General features: G+C 35.3%; 1 long non-coding RNA gene across 1 annotated transcript in view; it reads left to right on the forward strand.

The window, feature by feature from the left end:
• LOC111091073 overlaps positions 1-21355 on the forward strand; it is a 69686-nt gene extending 48331 nt beyond the window's left edge. Inside the window, exons 2-3 of the long non-coding RNA XR_005373810.1 lie at positions 18957-19087; positions 21308-21355. This is a non-coding gene — a long non-coding RNA (uncharacterized LOC111091073). The remainder of the gene's footprint in view (positions 1-18956; positions 19088-21307) is intronic.
• The last annotated feature ends 5445 nt before the right edge of the window (positions 21356-26800 follow it).

Genomic DNA, 26800 nt, shown 5'->3' on the forward strand with positions numbered 1-26800 from the left:
TTGTTTTTTCCTTTTAAAGATTTTATTTAAAAAAATATATTATTTATTTATTTATTTGAGAGAAAGAGAGAGAGAGAGAGTGAGAGAGAAAGAGCATAGGTTGCAGGGAAGGGTAGAGGTAGAGGGACAAGCAGCCTCTCTGCTGAGCTGGGAGCCAGCTCAGGACTTGGTCCCAGGATCTTGGACCATGACCTGTGCCCAAGGCAGATGCTTAATCAACTGAGCCACTCAGGTGCCCTGTGGATGGTACATTCTTGTATTGTTCAAAATTTGTATTTTTATCTTGTTTATAAGTTAGTAAGACTTGGGGCACATGGGTGGCTCAGTGGTTAAGCATCTGCCTTTGGCTCAGGTCCTGATTCCTAGATCCCAGGATTGAGTCCCGCATCGGGCTCCGCACAGAAAGCCTGCTTCTCCCTCTCCCTATATCTCTGTCTGTGTCTCTCATGAATAAATAAATAGCATACTTTTTTAAAAAGTTAATAAGACTTGTTTTGAAGACTTTGGCATATCTGTTTTTATGCCTATCTTTGTAGCTCTGAATCTGATTCTGTCTTTTGTCTCTCTCCCTAGCATCTTCTCTGCGCATACTTTATTCTGCTTAATGGCTCCATAATACTTCACAAATACATATACTCTTTATAATTACTGATGAAAATTTAGACTGATTCAAGCATGCAGCTTTTAAACATTTCTGTGTAAATATTTGTATACAAACTTGTGAGAATCTTTTAAGATAAATTCTTAGGACTGAAAGTATGGAGTCAAACGGTTTGTTTTGCATTTAAATGTATAAAAAATACCATATTACCTTCTAAAACTATTTTACCAATTGACATTCTTATCAACATTGTGGGAGAGTTCTCATTTCCTTTATTCCTTACAAAAATGGATTTTATCAGTCTTTTGAAATTTGCCAATCTGAAGTAGGAAAAATGATGTCAATGTGTTAATTTACATTTCCCTGATTCCTTCATATTCGGCTACATTTTTTCAAACATAAAACATTTATTTGATGAACTGTAGTCAAGATGATGCAATACAGAACCAATTCTATTTCTTCTTCCTGCAGCCGACTTTTTGAGACCAGTCCTTGAAATCATTCTTTGCCTCTGGATGAAATCTGGAGTAAGTGACATAGATTTTCTGGGTTATTCTTTCAGAACATTCTCATCTCAGTAGTTTCAGAAATTCTGTGTTGTATAAGATCGACACCAACGCTTGTTACTCATTTTAAAACTCTTCCTCTCTCCCAGCTAGAGATCTTTAGTGGTCGAGGGGCCATATTTTATTAACTCATCTCTTCATTCTTCTGTCTCCCCCATTCTCAATCAATTTTTCTAGCCCTTCAAAGGTTGAGTTTAGTGTGAAAGAGGATTAGGAAAAAAGACACAGTTCCATTATCTTGGTAGACTTAAAATCTCTGGTTAGTGTTCTCTTGGCAATGGGTATAAAAACCACAATTGTTTTGTTTTTCTCTGTGGGAGGCTTTTTTCATGTCCTTGGTATTTCCCTCTGAATCGAGCCGCCTTGTTCCGGCTTCCTGAACCTGAGTGACACCTGTTCTCCATGCTCTGGGTTTCGGAGTCTCCTTCCCTTTTGCATCCTCAGGCTGTTTTTGAGAAGAAGAATCCCCCTTTTAAAGTAATATTTTATTAAAGCACACGGGCCACACAGGAAAGTAGATTCTTAAATGTACAACTTTAGGATTTTTCCCAAAGTGAACATATCTGTGTATTTACCACTCAGATGAACACATAGAACCTTGCCATCTGAACAAGAAGACGTCTCTCTGCCCTTTCCCAGTGACGGCCAGTCCTTAACATAGTCATTGCCTTGGTTTGTAAATAGTTTTACCTGTTTATCTCTAATAATTTTTCTGATGTCAGAGCCCTCTTTATCTCATTTAGTATGGGGTCAGCAGCGCTCCTTTGGTTAGTGTTTGCATCACACACTCTTCTCTACCCTCAAACTTTCAACCTCTGTGCCACATCTTCCTAAAGCAGCATGTTTGGTCATATTTTTAATAGTCTTGCCATTCGTTTCAGTTATCCAGAATGTTATTTTTGTAATTTTATTGTTCATATATTGAGTTTAAATCTATCAGCTTCTGATTTCTTTAAAACTATCCCAGCTGTTTTATGTTTCTTCTTCTCTCTTTCTTTTCAGCTACTCAAGTATATTTGTTATTCCATTTTCCTCTTCTATTATGTTGTCAGTTTCATATTCTTCTACTACTATTTTTTAATTGGTTACTTTTGAGATTACAACAGGCACAAACTTTTTCAAGTGCTTCAGGAATTTACTACCTCTTACACATTCTGAGTAATGCAGAACACTTAATTCTCAAAAAACTTTAATTCCATTCAAGCCCTCCTGCCTTTGTATTTTTGGTTTCATGTATTTTATTTCTACTTTAAATCCCTCAGTATATTATTATTTTAGAATTTGTATTCACCTTCAGTTACCCATATAGTCACCATTTTTTAAAGATTTTATTTATTTATACATGAGAGACACAGAGAGAGAGGCAGAGGGAGAAGGAGGCTTCCCGCAGGGAGCCAGATGTGGGACCCAATTCCAGGACCCAGGGATCACGCCCTGAGCCAAAGGCAGATTCTCAACCACTAAACCACCCACATGCCCCAGTCACCATTTTAATTATGGAGTTACATCATTCTTTCCTGAATTTCCACAGTCTGTCAAGCATTGTAATCCTTCTGGATGAAGAAATCCTGTTCATCCTTTCATCTTGTTAAGTTTGATTGGCAAGATAATTGATTATGTCTCATTATTATCTGGGAATATTTTTATTTGATATTTGACTTTCAGTTGGCCTTTAGCAAAATCATTTTATTGTGCTCTATCGTCTTTTCTTTTAAGAAGTCAGCTTTTAGTTGCAAAATTGCACCTTTTAAAGCAAATGTTTTTCTTCTATCTTTCCTTGGTTCTGTATAGTTTTACTCTGATATACTTAGTATAGTTTTTGTTGTTGTTGTTTATTTGCTTGCATCCTCTTCGGAGCAAATGATACTTCTTTACTCTGTGACTTGGTATGTTTCATCAATTCTGCAAATTCTTAAGCTATTAGATTTTTCATATTAATTCTCTGCCTCTCTCTCTCTTGAATTTTTTTTGAGACTCAAGTAATATCTATGTAGAATTTTTTCATCTTGTCTTATGTAACTTTGAGATCTTTAACCCTTTTCTATATTCTTTGTATTTTTATATTTATATATTTATATATAATATTTATATAAATATTTATATATTTATATATTTTATATTATATTTGCTTGTTTTCTCCTCTTCGTACTCAGTCTGCATATGTTCCGTTGCTCTATCTTTGGGGCACGAATCCTCCTTGCACGAATTAATTCCATCAATTACATTCTTAATTCCAGTCAAGTATTTTTCATATCTAATGTAATCTTAGTTCTCTTATAGTTTATATTTCTTTTGAGAAATTATTTATATTATTATCTCTTTTCTTAAACAAAGTAATCATTCTTGAATGATATCTATATCTGATAACTGAAATATCTGAATCACCCTGAAGATCTCTATTTCCTGGTTTTGTCTCATGTTGTCTTTAGATATACTTGCTGTTTTTTTTTTATTTTTTTTTGCTGGTTTTTGATTGAATGTCAAGTATTATAAATTAACTGTAAACAGTCTAAATTATTCTTTATTCCATCATAGAATATTATTTTTATTTTCTGCTAAGCAGTTAGAACACAATCAGATCTCATTAATACAAGCAGTGATTAAGTATTTTCAGAAGTTTTCTGTTTCAGGATTGCTTTTACTCTTAGAGGATCATCTTTAAGTGATCCAAACTGAAAATCTGAGATTTTCGCAAGGGTCTCTCCATCTTGCCATCTCCTTATTCAATTTTATTCTCTTCCACCAGGTATTCTCTTCCATTTATGGCAGATTTTTGCCATAAATCTGCTTACCTTCTCTGCCTCTTACCAGCTGCTTTTTCAGCTTCTCTCCCTCTCTCCTGAGCTGCCTAAGAATCATGATGCTTTGAGGAGAAAGATGATCAGATTTTCAGATTCCTTCTCTGTACTTTGCCTCACTCCTGGGTCATGGACATAAAGTTCTGATTTGTCAGTATGTTCTACCCTAAGGCAGCTGCTCCTCTCTCTCTCTCTTTCTCCATTTCTTTCTTTTTATTTTCTTTTTTTTTACATATTTTATTTATTCATGAGAGACAGTCAGATAGAGAGAGAGAGAGAGAGAGAGAGAGGCAGAGACACAGGCAGAGTGAGAAGTAGACTCCCTGCAGGAAGCCTGATGTGGGACTCGATCCTGGGACTCCAGGATCACGCCCTGGGCCAAAGGCAGAGGCTCAACCACTGACCACTCAGGGGTCCCTCTCTCTCTCTCCATTTCTTAGTCTTTCTACCCTTACTGCTGTTTACAAATTATCATGGGATGTATGGTCAGCCTCAGGGAATTTCCCTTCTACCTGGAATCTCAGCCTCTCATATTTATGCTGCCTTTATAGTTCTTTCACGCCCTTAATCAGGTGATTTTTGTATTTGATCCAGCTTTTCTAGTTATTTTTGATGACTTCAATGGTCTACCTCAGAATAACCTATCCTAAGTGAAAGCTTGTAGGTTTCCTTTTGTGGTAATCCCAGTCTGATTCTCCTTCCCATGATCCACTTCTACTGACCTCTGGAAGCCTCTCACCTTATTTGAAGTAAAGAAAAGACAGCCTCTCCTAACTTGCTGAAAAGCTACTCAAATTGCACTAACCATTCTTTCCAGAGAAATTTCCCCTGAGGCTTCTTCAAATTCACTTCTGGACAGACCAGAGAAGGGTGTTTGTCTCCCGTGGGAACACATTTTTGCCTGACGCCTTTGCACATCTCTTCATAGCACTCTGTTTAGAATGAGGGATACTTGAAGTCTATTGTTTTGTCATAGTTTCCTGAGTTTCTTGGAAACTTTGGGACAGAAAAGTTGTGTTTGCCATCCTGTTGCATATTTGTTGGCAATTTTAAATTCTTGTCTTTGAGTTGCCTATTTGTATTCTTTAATCATTTTCTTCAGCTAGCTTTTTTTTTTAATTTTAAAAACTAATTTGGTGTTATTTAGTGTTAACTAGTTTCCAAATATGTTTTTTAAGTTTGCCACTTATTTTAAATTTTATGATATCTTTTTTACAACAGGTGTGAAGTAGAGGTCTAATATTTTATTTTTATTTTTCAAAATGCATCCTGCTGGCACAAAACCACATAGTAAATCATGTATCTGTTCACAGTCATATAGTCTCTCCTTTAACTTAAACTGCATTCAATCTCTTTCTTCAACTTCCAAAGCAGAAATTAATAGCACCTAGAACAGTAAGATGCCTATTCTTTTTCCAATATTGATGCTCTTATGTTCTTCTTTTTCATTTATTTAGCACATGAAAGATAGAGTGGAAATATCAAATAGTCATAGTATCTAACATATATTCTGATATTTTTCTTCTTTTTAATCATAATCTTCTTATACTTTTCCTTTTTAATTATTAAGTCTCTAATATGCCAATGTTAATGATATCAACCATTGTTTTCGGTAGGTGTTTCTTAAATAACTTCAAAGATGTTCCCATTTATTTCTGTCTTAGTATGGTTAGCAATAGCTTTTTTTGCATCCAGGTTGAGAATAGCTTTTCTGTATCCATGAAGTTGATTTTTTTTCCTTTTACTATCTTGATGCAATGAGTTAATTTAATAACGTTTTAAAATGTTAAATAAGTTAAAGGAGAGACTATATGACATTCTTAAGAATTTCTTTAGTATGATTTCCAATATTTTGTTTAAATTTTTATAATTTTAGAACTAAGCAGTATATCTATATCATCTATCATCTATCTATCTATCTATCTATCTATCTATCTATCTATCTATCATCTATCTATCATCTATATGCTATTCTTGTCTGCTTTTGAGATCATGGTGAAGTTAGGTTCAGAGTTTGTGCAGGGATGCTTTCCACCTTTTTATTCCTTATTCTCTGAAATGGTTTGTAAAATAAAAGAATCATCTTTTTGTTAGACACTAAAAGTGAGTCAGCCTGATGCCTATTTCAGGGATAGATTTTTATCTAGAATCTCCAGTTGCTTCTAGGTGTGTTGTACTGTTTCATATTTTCTTTCTATTCTTTAAGGCAATTTTGGTAATTTTCATTTTTCTAGGAAGTCATTGATTTGATCTGGATTTGACAATGTGTGAGTACCTGTGGCAGTTCCAAGTGTCAAACGATGGAAAACACTTGGGAACCCTCCAGATTTTCCATAATTTGCTTTTCTTTCCATCTTATCTCTCTTACTGCTTATTTTGGTCACATGGAATTTTACTATCCAATTATTACTTCTTCATATTATTTAAACATTAATTTATTAGAGGATTTAGTTTTTCACTAATAGTTGTTGTATTTTATATTTTTTATCTACCCTGAATCCATATTTATATGTTGTGTATAGTCTTAAGCAATTTCTTCATACATAGTCTTTGCAACTTCTTAAATGTTCTTATTTTTTCCTCACATTTGTACATTAACTTAGTTGAGGAACTTGAGGTTTTTCATTTTTGTTTTTGTTAGCAATTAAAGTTGTTGCTCCCTTGTGATCTAGCGTCCAGTGTTTGTAATAAAAAAAAGTTGGATACCAGTTTGATTTTCTTTATTTAATCTCTAAAAATCTTTTGGGTTTTCTTCTTATCTTTCAAGCTCTGAGATTTTACCACAGGATTTTTGCTTCTTTGGAGAATAGAGATTCTGTTTGTTAAGCTTGATCTTTCTATGTCAAGGTAATGGTTTTGGAAGACTTGTTATCTTCCTATCTATTTTGATTTCCAGATCCTAGTGGATCTGGTTGTTCTGTTTCCAGCAATATCTCTGCCAATTGTCAATGGCAGGCCAGCAGCTCATGAAAATGTGTGGAGATATCCCATCTTTTTTATGGTCAGTTGTTACCACAGACATGACCTTGTCTCTCCATCTTCAACTCACAGGTCCAGCCTAAGAGCAAAGGCTGGTGGTGCCTGAGGCATAGAACAAGTCCTTGCACTTGCACTATTCAGCCACCTGGCCTGGCTGCTTCAAGTGCAGTTCCCAAATTAATCACCATCATAGATATCTTAGTAACCCTTTCTTTTTCTTGTGTTCATTTTCTATACTCTGAGACCAGAAGTCCCCGATACACTCTTATTTTCATAAAATACTTTTAGACATTTTAATCATGCTTTTCTGAAGTTTTTATTTCTTCATGGATTATATCTTTCAACAATTCTTCAAAAGATTTCTGTTCTGTTGATGGCTCTCTGTTGTTTTGCCCTCCTCTTATTGATTTTTCTTCTTCTTCTTCTTCTTTAGCAATCCAGTGTGTTACTTCATGGTATTTATAAGTATGGGGCTCACTTTGAAATCAGTATTTGGAAGGTGAAAGTTAAGTACCAGAACAGAGCAGAGGGGAGTGGCAGAGAAATAAGGTATGGAACAATGTGATTATATATCTTCTCTCTATCAAAAGTTTAAGGGGAGGCTAAGCCTGTCCACTATTAATTTTGCCTTTCCATTATCTTATTTTTAGCAAAGATGCTTGTTCAATCTCTCCACATTGCAACATTTAATATCAGCACAGTCTGTGGAAGCAAAATATCTTGATTATAAGATTACTAGTGAAAACAATATTTTTTGAGGGGCTTTCATTTACTCTGACACATCAGTGTGATGATATCTTCTCTAAAAAATTACTGAATTCACACTATTCTACATCTACTAAAGGATTCTTTGTATCAATAAGCTGCAAACAGTACAAAAGGATTCTGTCCAAGAGTGCTTGCTCCCCAAGGAACTAGACATTCTTTTTCATATTTAAGTCTAATAATATATATTTTTTCATGCTTAGCTTAAAAAAAGCGGCTACCTCCTGGGTTTTTATTTTTGTTTGTTTGATGCTCAATAAACATGTTTTGAAAATCAAACAGTATTGCCTCTAATAGAGTTTTAGTCTCTTTCTATCTGGTTGTCGAAAATAATTATAGTGACTGGGTCCTGGGTGGTTCAGTCGGTTAAGTCTGGGGCTCTTGATTTTGGCTCAGGTCATGATTTCAGGGTCCTGGGACCCAGTCCTGCATAGGCTCTTCCCTCATCAGGGAGTGGGGTTGAGGATTCTCACTCTCTCCCTTGGCCCCCTCCCTGGCCCCAATCCCTATTCATTTGTATTCTCTCTCTAAAATAAATAAAAAATCTTAAAAAATAATCATAGTGACTTATAGCATTAGGCAAGATTGGGTTAGAGTCCAGGAAGAATTGGTTTTAGGTAAATGGTTCTCAATCTCTGAAAATGATGGAATCTCATCTAGGTGTCTTCAAATATTGCACAATTATTGTCTATTTTTATGGATGATTGATGTTTTAGTTGCATTCCACTTAGACAACAAAGAAACCTGTTTTATACTGTCTTAAGCTGAAGTACAGAGGTAGGGTGGCTTCTAGATTCTCTGGAATATGTCCTAATCCATGTTATGTCCTTATCTAAGACTTCTATATAGATTGCTGTAGCAGTTCCACATCACTCACCTAGGTACACCAATACCTAGAAGAAGTCACCTCATTCTGTACCATTTTCCTAGAGGTCACCCAGAAGACTAGCCTAAATGCCTCATTAGGCAGCATTGGTTTACATGCTCATTTCTAATCCAATCAAGGGGAATGGAATTATTATGATTAGTTTAGACAACATGGACTCTCCAAGATGGCGTCATGTTCCCCTGAGCTATATGTCTTTGTTGAGATGGGAGCTCTGTGAATTTGATTAGGCAAGAAGAAGGGGGTCAAATGGATATTGGGCCCACTAAATATAATAGTGTCCAATATATTAGTAGTAGGGAAACAAAATGGATTGAATTTTTTTTTAAGAAATGTTTTTAATTAAAAAGAATTAAACTGGTTATATTAGGGAAAGCACAATTTCTGTAATCTAAGAAGCAATTAATAGTGAAGAACAGAATTAGATACCTTTTTGGCTGATGATGTATTTTAAAAAGCATCCCTTATTAAACGATGATGATAAAGCATTTGTGAGCAAGGTACAGCATGTAATAGATATTATCACATAACTTATTTTTTCCTGTTTTGACCCCCTAGATACACAAGACATACATAATATAATTTCCATATTCATAAGTTGAAACACTTTCACTGTTTACTTCCTTTTATTACTTACTTTCTGAAGATGCTCTATGTATTTCATTAACATGATTGCATTTGGGATCAAATGTGTTCTTTCAGAGAAAATAGTTCATGAAGTATATTAAAATGCAAGTATATTTTTGGTATGAAAAACAAAATACAACTGGAGAGAAATAACCTTCAATTTTCAAAGAATCAACAGTTTTATAGGACACCTAAAGAGTAATGATCCTTGATAAGGACTTAGGAATTTTATCAAGTTTTACAGAAATTTTGAAAAATCTGGAATGTCACCTCAAAAATCTATTGTAATCTTTGTAATTCTGTGATTCTTGCTTCTTTTATGAAACAAAGGATGCTAATTATTTTGGAAAGCATAAAGTTTAGAAACAGGAACTTGGTCCCAGTTAAATTTGGTAGTTATCTCTCTAGCCCAAATATGAGAATGTATATACTATGACCTACAGTTAAGGATCCTCCAAATACTACCAGGTACTCAGTTTTACTCTACATTGTAGAGTCAGTGCAATCCTTTGGGAAAACCATAGTAGGTATTTGGTTCTATTCTGAAAAGGCTTTATGCAGATCTTTTCTTTATATAATCTTTTTGTTTTGTTTTGTTTTAATTTTTTATTTATTTATGATAGTCACAGAGAGAGAGAGAGAGAGAGGCAGAGACATAGGCAGAGGGAGAAGCAGGATCCATGCACCAGGAGCCTGATGTGGGATACGATCCCGGGTCTCCAGGATTGTGCCCTGGGCCAAAGGCAGGCGCCAAACTGCTGCGCCACCCAGGGATCCCTCTTTATATAATCTTAAACTTTCTGTTTTGATTCATATCAATTTTAATGGAATCCAGGGAAGCCTGGAGGAAGTCTGTGATCACGAGGAGAGAGTTGGGGGGATGCCTGGGTGGCTCAGTGATTGAGCATCTGCCTTCAGCTCAAGGTGTGATCCCAGGATCCAGGATCGAGTCCTTCATTGGGCTCCCTGCATGGAGCCTACTTAGCCCTCTGTCTATGTTTGCCCTCTCTCTCTCTCTCTCTCTCTCTCTGTGTCGCTCATGAATAAATAAATAAATCTTTAAAAATAAAATGAGGAGAAATGGGGATACGCTTCCAGTGCTGCTATTGCAGAGCCTTGGGTCAGACTTTGGCAAAATTGTCAAGATAATAACATGTTTGTCTCTGGTGATAAACATCTAAATTATATTGTGGGCCCCATATCAAATCATCTTGAGAGGCATATTAGTATTTTCACCATTGTGTTTAGAAGATAACTAGGAGTAACATAAAGTCATGATTCTACTGCCAGTAATTTATAGGCCCAGGACAATGTCATACTGAAGATTTGTTTTAAAATACTGGCCTTTTAACATCTGAAACATTGCACCCTAGAGTGACTGCTCTGGCATATAAAAGCATATAAATTGCTGGAATACTCCCCAAAGTATACCATTCTATGTAAATCCACAAAAATGGTGTGTCAAAATGATGTTTATTTTTTCCTAGTTGTTTGAGATGAACTTAGTTGCTCTGAGCCCCACCCAATATGAGGCATGACAACTACCTTCAGATTTATTTTCAAGAAACTTCCATGATGGTAAAGAAACTGTGCCTGGCATAGTCCCTAGTAAGCACTCACTACATATTTTTTGAAGTAAAATGCAAAACAAAACAAAAAACCTCCACTTAAGTCACCTTTAAGACAAAATGAGAGAAAAGAGATCCACTAAGAACTGAAGGAAAAGGAGACACATCATAAGGATGCTGCCTTTAGCAGTAACAACATCTTTAGTTTATACAGAATTTAAATGAATGGAGTCAGAGCTCAAGGCTGCTAGAAATTTGTGAGGATAGATAGAAGTATGAGAGGATTGAAAAAAATAAAATAAATGAAATTATAAAAATGAATATTGTAAAAAGTTATTCTAAAGAGCATTTTGTTTGTATTTATTTCTAAAAGCTAAGCTGTGGTTTACAAAATTTAGTGTAAGAAAGAATCAAAGAGGGGGTTAGGTGAAAATGCTTTTTTGAGGGGATTGTGATATATTCTCATTTATTCTGATCCAATGGGTGAGAGTTTAGCAGAAAATCTACATTTTTAACAAGCATCCTTGGTGATTCAGAAGCAGGTGGTTATGCAAACTTATTTTGACACTGAGAAACAATAGTCTGTGTATAGGATTTAGGGATAAATAATTAGATTTTTCATGTATTAAAGGTTGTTAATTTTATGTACTCTTAAGAAAAGATGTACAGGAAAGAAAAGTTGGCAGATCATAAAATATCACTTCTAAGAGAATTTCTAAGATTTCATCTACTTTATGTACTGAATGTTTGTGTCCCTCTAAAATTCATATGAAGTGTCCTTGTGCTAGTATCTCAGTGGCCACATGAAGCAGATGATAACATCTAACTGGCTGGGGGTGATTTTAGGCTTTTGGAAGAATAATGGTGATTTTTAGTGAAGTCAAAGACTTTGGCACATAGGCTTTCTGGGTAAATGACAAGGACCACAGCCAGGCCAGGGCTGCTTCATCCATCTAAGAATCGCACAAATGCTTAATATAATTAGGAGTTAGATCACAATAAAAGTGATATGGACAAACTTTTCATCAGTCTCAACTCTTCCAGGATCTAGAGTCATTGCTTAACTGAGTGCTATGGAACCAAAATGGGGGTCAAACTTTGGTATTTCTGAAAATCAGGCTAATGAGCTCTTAGACCATTTATAGATTTTGTCCTTCATACTAAGAGTAGGAAATTTTGAATAAAAAAAATGGTGCCAATTATGTCACATTTTATAAAGTACACTTATGTGGAAAACAAAATGTTAAATTTCTTGTCTTTGGCTTCAATTCCATTTTAAAAATATATATTAAATGCCAATTGTGGGGATCCCTGGGTGGCGCAGCGGTTTGGCGCCTGCCTTTGGCCCAGGGTGTGATCCTGGAGACCTGGAATCGAATCCCATGTCAGGCTCCCGGTGCATGGAGCCTGCTTCTCCCTCTGCCTGTGTCTCTGCCTCTCTCTCTCTCTCTCTCTGTGTGACTATCATAAATAAATAAAAATTAAAAAAAAAAGCCAATTGTGTGCAAAGTACTGCACTCTAGGAAATACAGAAATTCAATTTCAGACTATCTCATGGAGTAGATAGGCTCAAATACCACAAACTATGATGCAAATTAGACCTGTTTGAGTTCTCTAATTGCAGGAGTAAAAACAGAAGCTAAGAGACCAGAGAAGCACTTTGCAATTGAAGTGACTCTCTTAAGTGTGCAGGTGGTAAATAATTTTGTATAAGGTAATCTGCTATATTCTTGAAATCTTTATACTTTAAGCACCTCATTACTCATTCCAGCATTGTTAGAGAACAAGGATTTGTGTATACATAAATTTTCTAGACAACTGTTGCTTACCTCCTCAAGCACCAATTCCATTTTCAAGTATGATTTTTTAAATTTATTATAAAAGTAATGGAGAATAGTATAAAAAATGAAAACAAAATAGTTAAAATCTCACTATTGGGACTTCTAGCTTTAGCTCTGACATAAACATCTTGAAAGCTGTTACTCTTAATCTTACAACAAGGAAAGGGTGGACAAACTAAAAATCAAGACCTGGGTGAGGGGACGCCTGGGTGGCTCAGTGGTTGAGCATCTGCCTTTGGCTCAGGTTGTGATCCCTGGGTCCTGGGATTGAGTCGCCTGCTTCTCCCTCTGCCTATGTCTCTGCCTCTCTCTGTGTCTCTCATGAATAAATAAATATAATATTTTTTTAAAAAAAGACCTGGGTAAGAACTGGGGTCACACAGCAGTCTGCCATCCTGAAATCTGGAGAGAGAGAGAGAGAGAGATGCATTCAGAAGTCTAAGCTAAAGCAAGAAAGATAGAAAGATAGATGATAGATAGATAGATAGATGATAGATAGATGATAGATAGAGAAATCAAGATCTACTTACCTGGGTCAAAATGTACTGATGCCATAAACTGGTTGGAACATTTAAATGACAACTTTGGTGAATTCCTAGACCCAAGTGTGGACTAACCTGAGAATGAATCTCTTCTGAGCTGATGTCTTAGGAGAGTCTACAAAACTTTCCTGAGCTTTCCTCCCAGGAACTTTACTAGATTCTTTCTGTGAGAATCTGAGAAAAAGTCCCTCATGGCTCTGGAAAGGGAAAGAGAAGAATAACCAGAGTCATCCTTATAACAAAGTCCCACTCTCTAGGTAAAAAGACTGCCAAAATTCAATTCTGATACATTATTTCAGCTGGAGAAAGGGAATCCCTCCTTATTCCAGTTCCCTCTGGTTTTCCTACCTCACCAAAGGAGAAAAATACTCAGTAAAGGACATTACTTCATTGAAATAGGTTAGTAATCCTTCAGGCAAGGAAAGGAGTAGGGGGCAGAGAGTAAATTTATACCAATAAAGAAACCTTGTGATGGTCCCATAACCGAGACACAGGCTCTGTAAAAGACTGGAATTTAATTGGAAGATTATAGAAAGCACCATGCCAACAGGGCTCTAGAATAAGAGTAGATTGCAGTTTAAAGATCTTCAAGGTACAGACTGTATTCAAAGAGCAGTTCTTAGGAAACCCCAAAGGATACAAAATTGAGGATACTAGAGGAACTTAAAGTCTCTGGCACCCACAGCTGAAAAAAAGATAGTCTAAGGTTGTCTAACTTCTAGAAAGATTAACATGAGTCCTCACACTAAGAGACTATTTAACTCAGTTCCTATCACCTGATACAATATATCCAGTTTTCAACAAGAAAGTATAAGACATGTTAAAAAACAAGAAAACCTCACTCTGAGAAAGCAAAGATTTTATAAAGAAAGGAAAGGCATCACTGAAATGAAGGTAAAATAAACTTCTTTATTTTTCTCATTCTTAATTAATTTAAAAATATAACAGCTGTTTTAAAAAACAATAGTTACAATATTTTACATGATTATAGTGTATGGATGTGGATAAATGAAATAAATGGGCAGTAATGTTACAAGAGATAAGGAAGAAATGTAATTCCTCTGTTACAAGTTCCCTGCACACATATATATATATATATATATATATATAGTGGTATAGTTTATTTGAGGTTTCGCTTAGGTTAGTTAAAAATGGATATTGTAAACTCTAAAAATAATAAAGAAGTATAATGCATATGCTAAGAGAGGAGATAAAATTGAATCATGTAAAATGCTCTATTAAAATTAAAGAAGGGAGAAGAAAAAAGTGGAAATAAAGAGATAAAGAATAAATGCCAGGAATAGAAAGGTACAGTCCTGGTAGGTATTAATCCAACTGTATCAATACTCACTTAAAATATGAATTGTCCAAGTACACCAATTAAAAGATAGATTGTTAGAGAGGATAAAAATAAGACACAACTATAGGTTGTCTGTAAGTAACCCACTTTAAAGTCTTAAGTTAAAACTAAAAAGATGGGGGCAGCCTGGTGGCTCAGAGGTTTAGTGCCGCCTTTAGCCTAGGGTGTGATCCTGGAGACCCAGGATCGAGTCCCAGGTTGGGCTCCCTGCATGGAGCCTGCTTCTCCTCTTACCTGTGTCTCTGCCTCTCTCTGTGTGTCTCTAATAAATAAATAAAATCTTAAAAAAAAAAAAACTAAAGAGATGAAGAAAGATATGACAATGATGAAAAAGAAAGCTGGTATAGCTACATTAATTTTGGTCAAAGTAGACTTCGGAACAAGGGAAATTATCCAGGATAAAAAGGGACATTATTTGATGATAAAAGGGTCAATTCTCTAGGAAAATAACAGTCTTAATGGTTGTACACCCAACAAGAGCAAAATACATGTGGCAAAAACTGACACATATATCTGAAAAAATTATTGTTAGAGACCTCAGCACCCTTGTGTTAATAATTGATAGATCAAACTGGAAGATCTGGATATAGATGACTTGAGTAGCTATTTCCATCAACTTGATCTGACTGGCATTTTTATAGAACACTCCACCCAGAATATATATTTTTCTCAGGCTTATGTGGAACATTCACCAAAATAGACCATGTGCCGGTTCATGAAATATACCTAACACATTTAACACTAGAAATCATACAAAGTGTTCATTACACTAAGTGAAAGATGCCAGACACAAAAAACTATGTATTACTCATCTTTTACAAAATTTAATTTGGAACACCGATTAGAATTTCATTAGATTTATATACATTAAATTTAAGAGAATGACCATATTTACATTAATGAATCTTTCTTTTGAAACTATCATATTTACATTAATGAAGCTTTCTATTGAAATGATTATGACTATTATTATGATATGACCCCAAGCTGAGCTGTATATATTAACCTTATAAATTTATTTCTAGATATTTTGTAGGATTAAAAAAAGACTCTTTGGCAAATGGATAAAACTCTTATTTCTATTATTTTATAAATTATTTTTATTACATTTATATTAAATATATATATATATTTTTTTTTAGCTGAGCAACTTGAATTTTTGATGTAAGGAAGTGTATCATCTGAAAATTGTATTTTGGCCTTTATTTTCCAAAAATGTTGAATAGTATATCTTTCTCCTCTTTCTATATGAGCAAAACCAATTGCTTTTATTTAGGAAAGTGATATACTCCTTTCCTTTATGCCTCTCTGTTTTCATATTGTTACACTTTAAAAAATGACCCTGTCATAATTATGAGAAACCATGGCACCTATGTGTATTTTTATTTTTCTTTTGATTGCTCTTGCCTGTGTTCTGTTCATTCTACTAGACACTAAAGAGGCAGATTTGACTTGTTTTATTCTCCATTGACTCATTATTTTATAATTCATTACTCTCATATCTGAGCATTTTTATTTCTCTTCTATTTTTTGCTTTGGATTTACTTCATGATTATTTTTCTAACTCCTATGTTGGATATTTAACACATTTTCAGTTTTTCTTCTTTCCTGGTGAATGAATTTAAGGTTCTAAATTTTCATGTAAGGAATAGTCTAGCTTTAATATGTAAGTGACAATATGGTCATTTTCAAGATCATTCAGGTCTCAATAACTCCTACGATATGTTTTAATTCCATTTGTAGTTCATTAGATATTTAGAATGTATAAATTTTCTAAACATATATTTTTATGTTATCTATTCTATTAGTTTCTAACTTAATCGCCCTGTGGTCCAAAATATAGAACGTATATTTTTTTGAAATCTATTATAACTTGTTTTTTTTTTTGCCTTAAAATGTAGCTAATGTAAATAAAATTTTCATGTGTACTTGAAAAAAATGTATATTCTTTAATTGTTAGATGTAGGGTCCTATCTATGTCCATTAGATAATGTAAAGTATTTTCATATTTTTCCTGCTTGACACATCAATAACTGAGATAGACATCTAAAATAATTTGTGTACTAATGAGGCCACAACAGAGACTGGATTTTCATTCTGAATTGATTATATCCTTTTGTTTGTTTTGATTTGTTGTCTTTAGTTTCTTATTTATTTCGGTAACCACATGCATGATGAGTCAGTTATGCAGCCTTACTTCCTATATATCTTATAGACTCCACCAAGATTTTTCTTCTTGCTGTGATGCTTTCTCTAAGAATATTATTAAAAAGTGCTTCATGTGGTAAGTCTTTGAGCCCTTGCATACCTGAAAACTTATTTTCCTTCAAGACTTGCAATGATAATTTCATTATTTTCCTGTATATCAAGTTGCTTTGAGCATGCTGATGTTGATCTGATTCATATTTCTTTTTGGTGCTACACTTTCCCTTCCAATATCCTTTAATAAATTTTTACAATTTCTTTTGCATCTGATGCTCTTAAATTTTGTAGTTATCATTTATCTGTGCATTTATAGTTATTTTCTCCATCCTTTTTGTTATTTAGTCTTTAAATCCTAAGGTTTTTTGAAATTTTTAATTCTGGGAAAAACTTGGTCAATATTCCTTTAAATATTACCTCATTTCCCCCCCCGCCCCCATTTCCTTTTAGACTCCTAGTGCATGGCTACTGACCTATATCTCTAGCTTTCATAGCTCTCAATTCTTCCTTTGATTCTTTCTTTTTATCCCTTCTTGATGAATTCCGAGGCAGATCTTTGAGTAAATCGCCCAATTCACTATTTTGTTCACTATTCTGTTATTTAGCTGTTTTCAATTTGTTACATAAACTCCTGTACTAAGTGATTTATTTTAACCACTCTGTTTTTGTTCTCAGAATTGTTACCCCGACTTAGGGATTTGCATTTAATATGTGCAATAGGAACCTCATCTCAGTGGCTTAACCAAAGGACACTTAATTTTATAACATATAATAAGTCTGAAATAGATTGTTCAGAATTTGTATCGTAGATTTATAATACCTGTAATGACTCAGGCCCCTTTTATCTTTTTCTGCTCAGCTTTTACTATCCTATGACTTTATCTTCATGTTTAACCTAACTTAGTATTGGTGCCAGCACTGCATCTTTATCCCAGATAGAAAGGAAAAGAGATGGCAGAGGGCAAAACATACCTTTTTAAAGATGTTTTTGTAGATGTCCCATACAGTAATTCCTGCTTTTGTGTCGTTAGTCACTACTATTTCATATACAGCTTCAAGGAATGCTGGAAAACAGTTTGTTGGCTGAGCATAGGACCACTCTGGAAAATAAGTGGACCCATGTTGTAAAGAAGGAAAAATATATGTTAAATAGTCAAGTGGCAGGATCTTCACCAATGTTTATGAAAATATGGTTCTGGAACTTAATATGTTTCTGATCTAAATATTCATTTTTTAGCCCCAAAATATCCTTTTATTATGTTTTTATATTTTTCTGTGCCCTCCTACTATTGAATAATTGTTGAATTTTCTGAATTTACCCTTTTTGTCTTTTATTTCATCTTCTCTACCATTTTTTTCTATCCCTTTACATTATATTCTCTGAGAATTAAATAATTCAATCATGTATATTATTAGTTCACTCTTCACTTTTATTTAGACTTTCTATCAATAACATTAATAACTTCTGTTAATTTTTAAGAACTCTTTCTTGTGCTGTGATTATTCTTTTGTCATAGAAATGTGATCTTCTCTTATGAATATCATATTTTATAAAAGATTTACAAGGATATTAATTTCATAATTTTAAGTTCTTTTATGACTTATGAATTAAATGTTTTCATCAGTATTTATTTTTCTGCTTTTAGGTTGGTGTTGTTCATCTTATTTACACTAATGATTTTCTCCTAATGCTTGGTGATTCTTGGTTACTGTTTGTGTTTATATCATGCTTATAAATGAGGAACTAATTTATTAGTTTTGATAAGTTGATTGCAATTTTCAGAACACTGGGAGTTATCATTTCCCTGGATTCAGGTAAGTTGTGGTCAGAGGTACTCGGAGATTCAACAAGTCTGCTTTCTGTGTCCCAGATTCCATTTCCTTGGGAGGATACCTACTTTGCCATCCCATTCCCCCCCCTTTTTTTTCCTGTCCTCTAGGGCTTATCTTATCTGGCCTATGTAGAAGAGATGTCTGATTTAGAAAGTATTTTTTCCTGTCTTTAGCCTGAGAGCAAATACTACTTTTAGCTGCTTTGAAAATAAGTCCTACTATTCTCCAGTTTTTAAATTAATTTCCCCTATGGTGGCTATGTGGAGCCCCTTCTTCTTCCTGAGCCTGTTTTCCAATACCAGGGGCTATTCTCCTGCTCTTCAGTGATCTCCTGTCTTGCAGGGCTGGGGCTGCTATGTTGTCATAAAACTTATTTTGTATCTTGCAGACACTTTTCAACATTTCTGCTCTAGTGATGCTGCTGAAAACTGCTCAGTTATCCAGTGCTTACCGGGGATGTGTTTTTCTTCTGGATATGACTTTTGCTATTTATAAGTGAGTCTTTGGAAAGGCCAAAAGGTAAATATGTGTGCCTGGTCAATCATCTGGAATCAGAAATAAAAGCACCTTTGCAGTACTTTTCAGCAAGAATCTCATCCTCATTATCCAAAGGTGGGGGGGTGGAGTGAGAAATATTTATGTACAAAAATGGTCAGAAAGAGTGAATAACAAGGCCTGTGAAGGAAATTCCTTTGGGTTTTTAGGTAATAGCAAGAAGAACCGAAACACCTGGCAATGGAAAAGTTTATGTTGTGCCATTAGAGGAGGTTAGGAGACAGTAGTGATATCACGTGATGAGACAAAAAGACTTGTCATGAAAGTAGCATTTGAAATCACCCTTGAAGGTGGGCTAACAACCCCTCCTGGTTTGTCTGGGATTCTCATCATTCTAGCACCAAAATTCCCACATTCTGAGAACACCCTCAGTCCCAGACACACTTGAGAGGTTGCTCACTCTATTGCAGATGCATTTTTGGTAATAAATTCACATGGGAGGGAAAGCTTAGGGCTTACTGTACATGGAGAATAAAGGCCATGCTAGAAATATAGTTTGGAGTAAGAAATTGGGAGATGTTAGGTATTGGGATCTTAGTTTAGAATTTATTTTATGGGCTTAAAATATAAGTAATATAGTAAATTATAGTAAAATATAGTAAATAGTATTTGCTATTATACTACTAATGGTAACAATTTCTTTAAGAACATCATCAAAATACACAATGTCATAAAGTCACTTTTGGGGTGAACTGATCCTTGGAAGGTTCCTAGGGAAGAGTATCTTTGGACTCTGATTTCATGCTGGGATGATCACCTGTCCCAAAGAAAACAAAACAAGACAAAAAAACTCTGTTTCATTTTGCCTCTATAACAAAAATACCATAGGTTGGATGGCTTAAACAACAAACATTTATTTTTTTCACAGTTCAGGAGGCTGGGAAGTCTAGATCAAGGAACTGGTAGATCTGGTGAAGACCATCTTCCTAGTTTTCAGATAGCTATTTTTTTTTTTTATTGGATCTTCATGGGACAGGGAAAAGGAGAGGGAGAGCAAGGGATGAGTGGAGAGGAAGAGGAGAGAATCATTCCTAATTATAAAGGCACTAATCTCATTCATGAGGGCCCTACCTTTATGACCTCATGCAAACCTCACAAAGGCCTCACTTCCTAATATCATGACATTGAGGATTAGAATTTCAATATGTGAATTTGAAGGGCATAGAATCTACAACAGGCTCTTACTAACCAAGTGTGAAAATGATGCTAACTGGAAAGCTAATTGCTACTTGGGAGCAGGCTATCCAAGTACTTGGTTCTTGAAGCTATAGTTCATAAAATGGAATGGATCCCCTCAGTAAGCCAAAAAAACAAAGCAGAAAGTTGCTTGGTTGATACATACTTATTTCTCAATAAAGTTAAAAAAAAACCCACACCACATTTGTTGGAGATATTATCAGGCATCCTTGGGGGAAGATTACAAATGCTTTCTACTTGTTTGAACCTGACAGTTTACTTTTCTCCACTATGTGATGCCACTAGCTATACCATATACATTTATTTTCTAAAATCAAATTTCTCCTCTAGTTATTAATCAACTCACAGTATCCATTTATTAAACTTTTGTTGACCCTCAACCTCTGATTTCCATATTTCCAACACACCATGACAACTGCATGACACTTCTACAATATTCAAAAACTCACCATTCAATAAAGACCCATCTTATGTTTGCCTCTGAGAATGCATCCAGATTGTTAATTTCATGCATCATATAGGGATTTCCATCACACATTCTGAAGGTGTTCTCCTTCTAACCTTGCTGGTTATACCTTCTTAGTTGTCTACTATGTCTATTTTACTTTAAGGCAAGACTATTTTCCACAAGAACCATAAATATCACCATTTTCAAGCATAGGCTAAATTTGAAAAGATGTGATGTTAATTCAATCTAGTTGACCAAAATTCAATTTACTAGAATCACCTCTTGAGTTGAAACATTAAATAACTTGATGGAATTAAACTACGATATGAGTGAGTGGACATTCAAAATAACTAATAGTCCCTCTAGATTTGAGGGTAAAGACAGTCTAAAGCATGAGAAAATTAGTATTGTCTTAAATTTCTGGTATCTTTACAGTCCATAATACTTACACCAAACTGTGATGTATGCATTCTAAGTTGTACCATTAGAACTTCTCTAGCTATAAAACAAGGCAACATTTTTTTTTTCTTAAATTTCAGCTGAAAAGGGAACTGAAGTAAATGGTACTGTGGAGAAGACAAATCTAGGAGGTATTTGAGCCTAAGTATCTCTGTCTTTTCAAGTCCTGACATGGGACTGCCTATGAGAAAAACACTTTCCAAAAAAATTGAAGGGCAAAAGTTAAATATGGTTAGGTTTGACTATGAACAAAGAGAATTAACTTCAAATATTTGTTTTAAAATATTTTTCTATACCAGTCTTGCTATTAAATGACTCTAAGTAAGGTAGCTCAATGTGATAGTTAGAAATATGGATTCATAATTCTGTAATGTCTGTTTCTAAATACATAGTATATATCTCTTTGCTGAATATAACTTGTGTTCTCCTATTAGTTGGGATAAGGTTGAATAAGGACAAAAAAAGATCAAGATATGTCAAGACTAGGAGTCGAGTCAGTTCTGTGATAAAATTATAACCACAACTGCTAACATGCTTGAGATCATGATTTGGAAGGGTGGTATTTTGTGTATAAAGACAGTATCGAGTTACTGTGAGCTAAAGAGATAAAATTAAGGACAAAATCCTGTTTTTCATATTCAAGATTTTAAGTCCAAGTAGGAAGATTGAGTGAAAAGATAGTCAAAGTCAATGTATATAGATTAGGAATATCCTTTAATCTAAATAACAGTCATTGAGAATATACTCAGTGTTAGACACTGTGGTGACTTTGGAGACACAGCAGTTTTCACTCATGGCTGACCAATTTTTTTTATGATACTCTCTTTCGTAGTAATCATGATACTTTTCTACTTTTTTCCCAATATTCTTTGACCACTTTGTTTTTAGGATTTTTTTGTTTTTTGTTTGTTTGGTTTTTTTTTTTTTTTTTTTTTTGGATTTTTTTCTTCCTAACTTGCACTCTATTTAAATTTTTTTTTTTCAGAATGTCTTTTCTCTATTCTCTTCTCTTTTTATGTTCTCTCCTTTGGTATCATTACCACCCTCATATTTAAATAACCAGCCCCCATCACTCTTCCATGCATGTTCTAGTTTCTGTCATCAACACCAAGATCAGGGGTTCCAAATCCTTGCTACATCAACCAATGCTATTTTTTCAAGCAATACAGAAGTTGGGAGTCCAAACCTTGATCCAAGTTGTATGTTTTCTAGCTTTGTTTCTTGTTTTGTTTCTTGGAATAAGTTTTCCCCATTTGTAAAATGGAATCAGTTACCTCCCTTCAGTGATTTTTTTCAAGAATACATATATATGAAGATAAAATGATTACTGCTTTTTAGATGTAAAGCAATTGTTTTGCACCAGATGAAGCTAAACTCTGAAAATTTTCATCTTGTTATATTAGAGATGAACCAACATTCTTTTGAAACATGAATATATTTTATCTTGTATTTTAATAATTTGACACTTCTTTTATCTCCACCCTGAACCCACTCTTTGCCTACAATTTAAGAATGGGGGACTTGTATCTCTTTAGTGCTCCAAACATTAACAAATCAGAGGCATGCTCAAGTGGTTGTTGAATTAACCTTTTTATATTTGAGAAAGAGAAAACTCCTAGATTCTATTAAAATCATCATTTGTTAATAAAATGAGATGCATTAAAGTTTTTCAGAGAAATCTATATTTTTTTTTGATGGATGAGAATTAAATCTGTGCGTGGCTTGAAAGTCTGCAGGCAGGCTGCACCTGTTTGGTTGTCAGTGCTCAAATTTGTAACGCCAGAGTAGGTGTTGCTTCTCATTGTCAAGTATTAGAGTAAGCAAACTACACTTTCTATCAATCATACATGGCATGCATTGTGTGTGCCTGCTGCCTCTTGAAGCTCTATTAAAAGAGTATAACACTGGACGGGAACTGTCAAAGATTTAATCTACCTGTGTCCGCCTCCTTCTGCATCCCAGTTGAATCATAGACTGATGAGAGATATTGGCATGCTGACAATACATAAGAGGGGGAAAACCTGTAGACATCATTCATGCATTGTATTTTATTTCTGTTTTGAAAGATTTGAGTTCCACATTTTGAATTTCCACATTCTAACTGTATACCACATATGCAAATTTGTGCTAGCAAAAGGAATATGTAGCTACTTTAAGATTCATGGTGCTGGTAGCAGTGAGGTATTATTTTTCTAAAAAGCTTGACTTTGTTTAATGACACTGTGTGCTTCCTTGTTCATTGTGAAATAATCTAATTCTCTTTTTAATAGGAAAGGGTGATGACAAAGGCGTAGACACACAATCACCACCAGCTTTCAATGGGAAGGCTATTATATCAAATATTAATTACTTATGAGTTAAGAATAATTAGGTGTGAAAATTTAAAAAGTGAAACTGGAAAATGGAAATAAAGTAAATATACCCAAATTCAGAAAACAAGCACCTTGCTTTATCTGAAGGGATGGACTCTTTCTTGTCATGTCTCTCTAGCTTCTTCATGTGTATCTTTAAATAACAAACTGTAACCAATGTAGAGAACAAAATGTTGAACTATTAGTTTTCAAAATATCCAGCATTTCTTGGAGTGGCCATTTATATTGTTACATTGTAAAAAACTGACAATCTGTCACTGATGTTTTTATAAAGTCATTTTGTAACTTAGATACACTGTTCTTCAGAGTTAACACAATATGAAGAGAAATTAGAACACTACAGGATAGTGTATCCCACAGTCCCTCCCATTCACGTGTCCTAGGTAAATTTTGGTCAATGTTGGGTCATCAGTTCATGTTTAAACATTCTGATAATTCTGGGGGCACCTGGGTGGCTCAGCAGTTGAGTGCCTGCCTTCCTCTCAGGGCGTGATCCTGGGTCTAGAAATCGAGTCCCACATCAGGTTCCCTATGGGGAGCCTGCTTCTTCCTGTCTATATCTCTACCTCTCTCTCTCTCTGCATCTCTCATGAATAAATAAATAAAATCTCTTAAAAAAGCGTTCTGATAATTCTGAAAGTGAGAGTATTCTAAATTGTGAATTTAACACAGATCAGAATGCTTTAGCTTTTTGAAATGTCAATGATAGAGTCCACACTGTGCTGTAAATGTATGTTATGTATAAATATAGTTTTTCATATGGAATTAAATTGTACTTTCTTGTGAATGTGACTTAGGAAAACCTGAATTATGGTTGTTTGAACTCTATGATTAGGAAAATGTTTATAAGTATTATTAATTATATTGACCACAAAAGAACCTTAGTATTTCTCTCATACAGTGTCTTATTTTTAATTATATCTTTGAAATAATAATTTCTTTTTTACAGAAGCCATTAGTCCTGAAAATCAAGGAACATTCAGATTATTTCAATACTTTTGACATGTTGATAGATAATTTTATGTTATCAACATGAATGGATTAAGGGGATGGCTGGTTAAACATTATTTTAGGATATATTTCTGAGGATATTTCCAGAAGAGAGAACATTTCAGTTGGTAGGCTGATGAGAGTGTATTGCTCTCTCCAGTATGGGTGGGCACGATTCAATCTTTTGAGGATAGGACCTGAATAGAACAAAAAGGTGGAGGAAGGTAAGATTCCTTTCTTGCTACCTATTAAACTGGGGTGTTAATCTTCTATTGGTTCTCTTTCTCTGGAAAGCTCTGACTGCTATAAACATATGAATACAATAAAATACTATATAATTACCAAAAATCATGATGCATTATTTAAAAATGTATTTTCAAAGATAAAACTCAGAAATATTAAGTAGTGTCTACTTTCTTTCCTTTGGGAGGATTTTTCTTACTTGCATTTTATATTTTGATTATGCACAATCATCTATTGTGATTGTGCATTAGGCCTATTTTTCCTTATGGGACTGTTGTGTGGTCTACTTTGTAGAACCCTCCTTGCCAAATGTAACTCTTGCTTCTATTCTGGGACCCAGTATTTCATATTTCAGGCCACATGAAACTAAAATTTCTTAATTTCTCAACGTGGGAATCTTTCCCCATGTTAGTAGGAAATATTTAACTCCACAACCATTATTGTATAGATTTCAGATCGAAATTCCCTGCCAGTTTCCTGACCAAAACAAGCAAGATCTTAGAGTCCATATATTAAGATAAGGCCTGACTTCTCAGGGACTGCTACTTCTTGCATGAAGGGATTTCTTTTCTTTTTTGTTATAGAACTTGAATTAATATTTATATTTGTATTATTGTTTTAAATTTTTTTCTAGGATTCATCCTCTTTTAGAAAAAAGAAGGAAAGTCTTTATTTATCTGCATTAAAATGAGTTGGAAGCATCAAAATGAATTTCAAGTATACAGTGTACACTAGAAATATTTACCTTCTAAAACTCTATTTCTTCCAATAGTGGTAAATAATTATCTGTTTTCTGGTTATAAGGGAACAAATAACTTCATTTCATTCACATAGCTTACTTTTATAATTATGCAAGACCTAAAAAATGGGCATTGTTACCCAAACATCACAAACGAGTAAAGAGAAGTTCAGAAAAGCTAAGAAACTTGCCCACAGCCACTCAGCTAGTGACTGGCAAGAGAAGTTTGGAATCTGAAATTGTCTGATTTCAAATACTTTTGAGCTTTCGGGCAGATCTTGTAGCTGCCAATAAAATCAATCCAACCACTGAGCTGTCTATGATAAGGCCACTGGTCACAGTGACTCTTTTCTATATCAGATACAATGTAAGGTACTCCAATAACATTGTTCACTTAAGACAGCACACACTTCAGAACAAATTCTGCATATTTCAGGGGCGGGGCAGGATGGCGGAGGAGTAGGGTCCCCAAGTCACCTGTCCCCACCAACTTACCTGGATAACTTTCAAATCATCCTGAAAACCTATGAATTCGGCCTGATTTAAAGAGAGAACAGCTGGGATGCTACTACAGTGAGAAGAGTTCGGCTTCCAACAAGGTAGGAAGACAAAAAAATAAAAATAAAAAAGCATCAAAGGGAAGGGGCCCCCACGAGGAGACGGGTTAAGGCCCCCCCACCCCTCCGGGAGCCTCCAGGACAGGAGAGCCCAGGCCTGGAGAAGTGGGAACTTTAGCAATTTTCCCGGAGGGAAAGGCGCTCACAGGGAGCTCGGGCAGGATCCCTGGAGGGGCAATGGAGGCCCCAGGTCCTGGGGTCACTACCAGAGGAGGTGCGGCCCAGGGGAGAGCGCCCCACACTGCGGGCCGAGCTCCCTAAAGTGCTGGAGCCCGGGCCTGGCAGGGCCTTGGGAGGAGCTTGGAGGCTGCTCGGGGGCTGAGTGGCTCCCAGAGCGATTCCAGGGGCACAGGCCCCCGAGCCCAAGGCGCCAGGGGACACAGCCCCCATCCTGTGCTCCCCCCGGGACAGGCAGAGGAAGGGAGGGCCCAGGACCGCAAGGACGCTCCTGCCCCCAATGGCCCCTGAGCTGTGCAGTTGGGCCCCCTGCCCCGGGAGCATCCAGGCCCCTGAAGACGGGTAGCTGCGGTAGTTACTGCAGGAGCTGACTCTAGGGCTGGAGAGCTGGCCGCCACCACAGTTGCTGTTCCTCCTGGTGTCACCCTGTGCCTG

This window comes from Canis lupus, chromosome 19, assembly GCF_011100685.1.
Source record: "Canis lupus familiaris isolate Mischka breed German Shepherd chromosome 19, alternate assembly UU_Cfam_GSD_1.0, whole genome shotgun sequence".
Taxonomy (NCBI): Eukaryota; Metazoa; Chordata; class Mammalia; order Carnivora; family Canidae; genus Canis; species Canis lupus.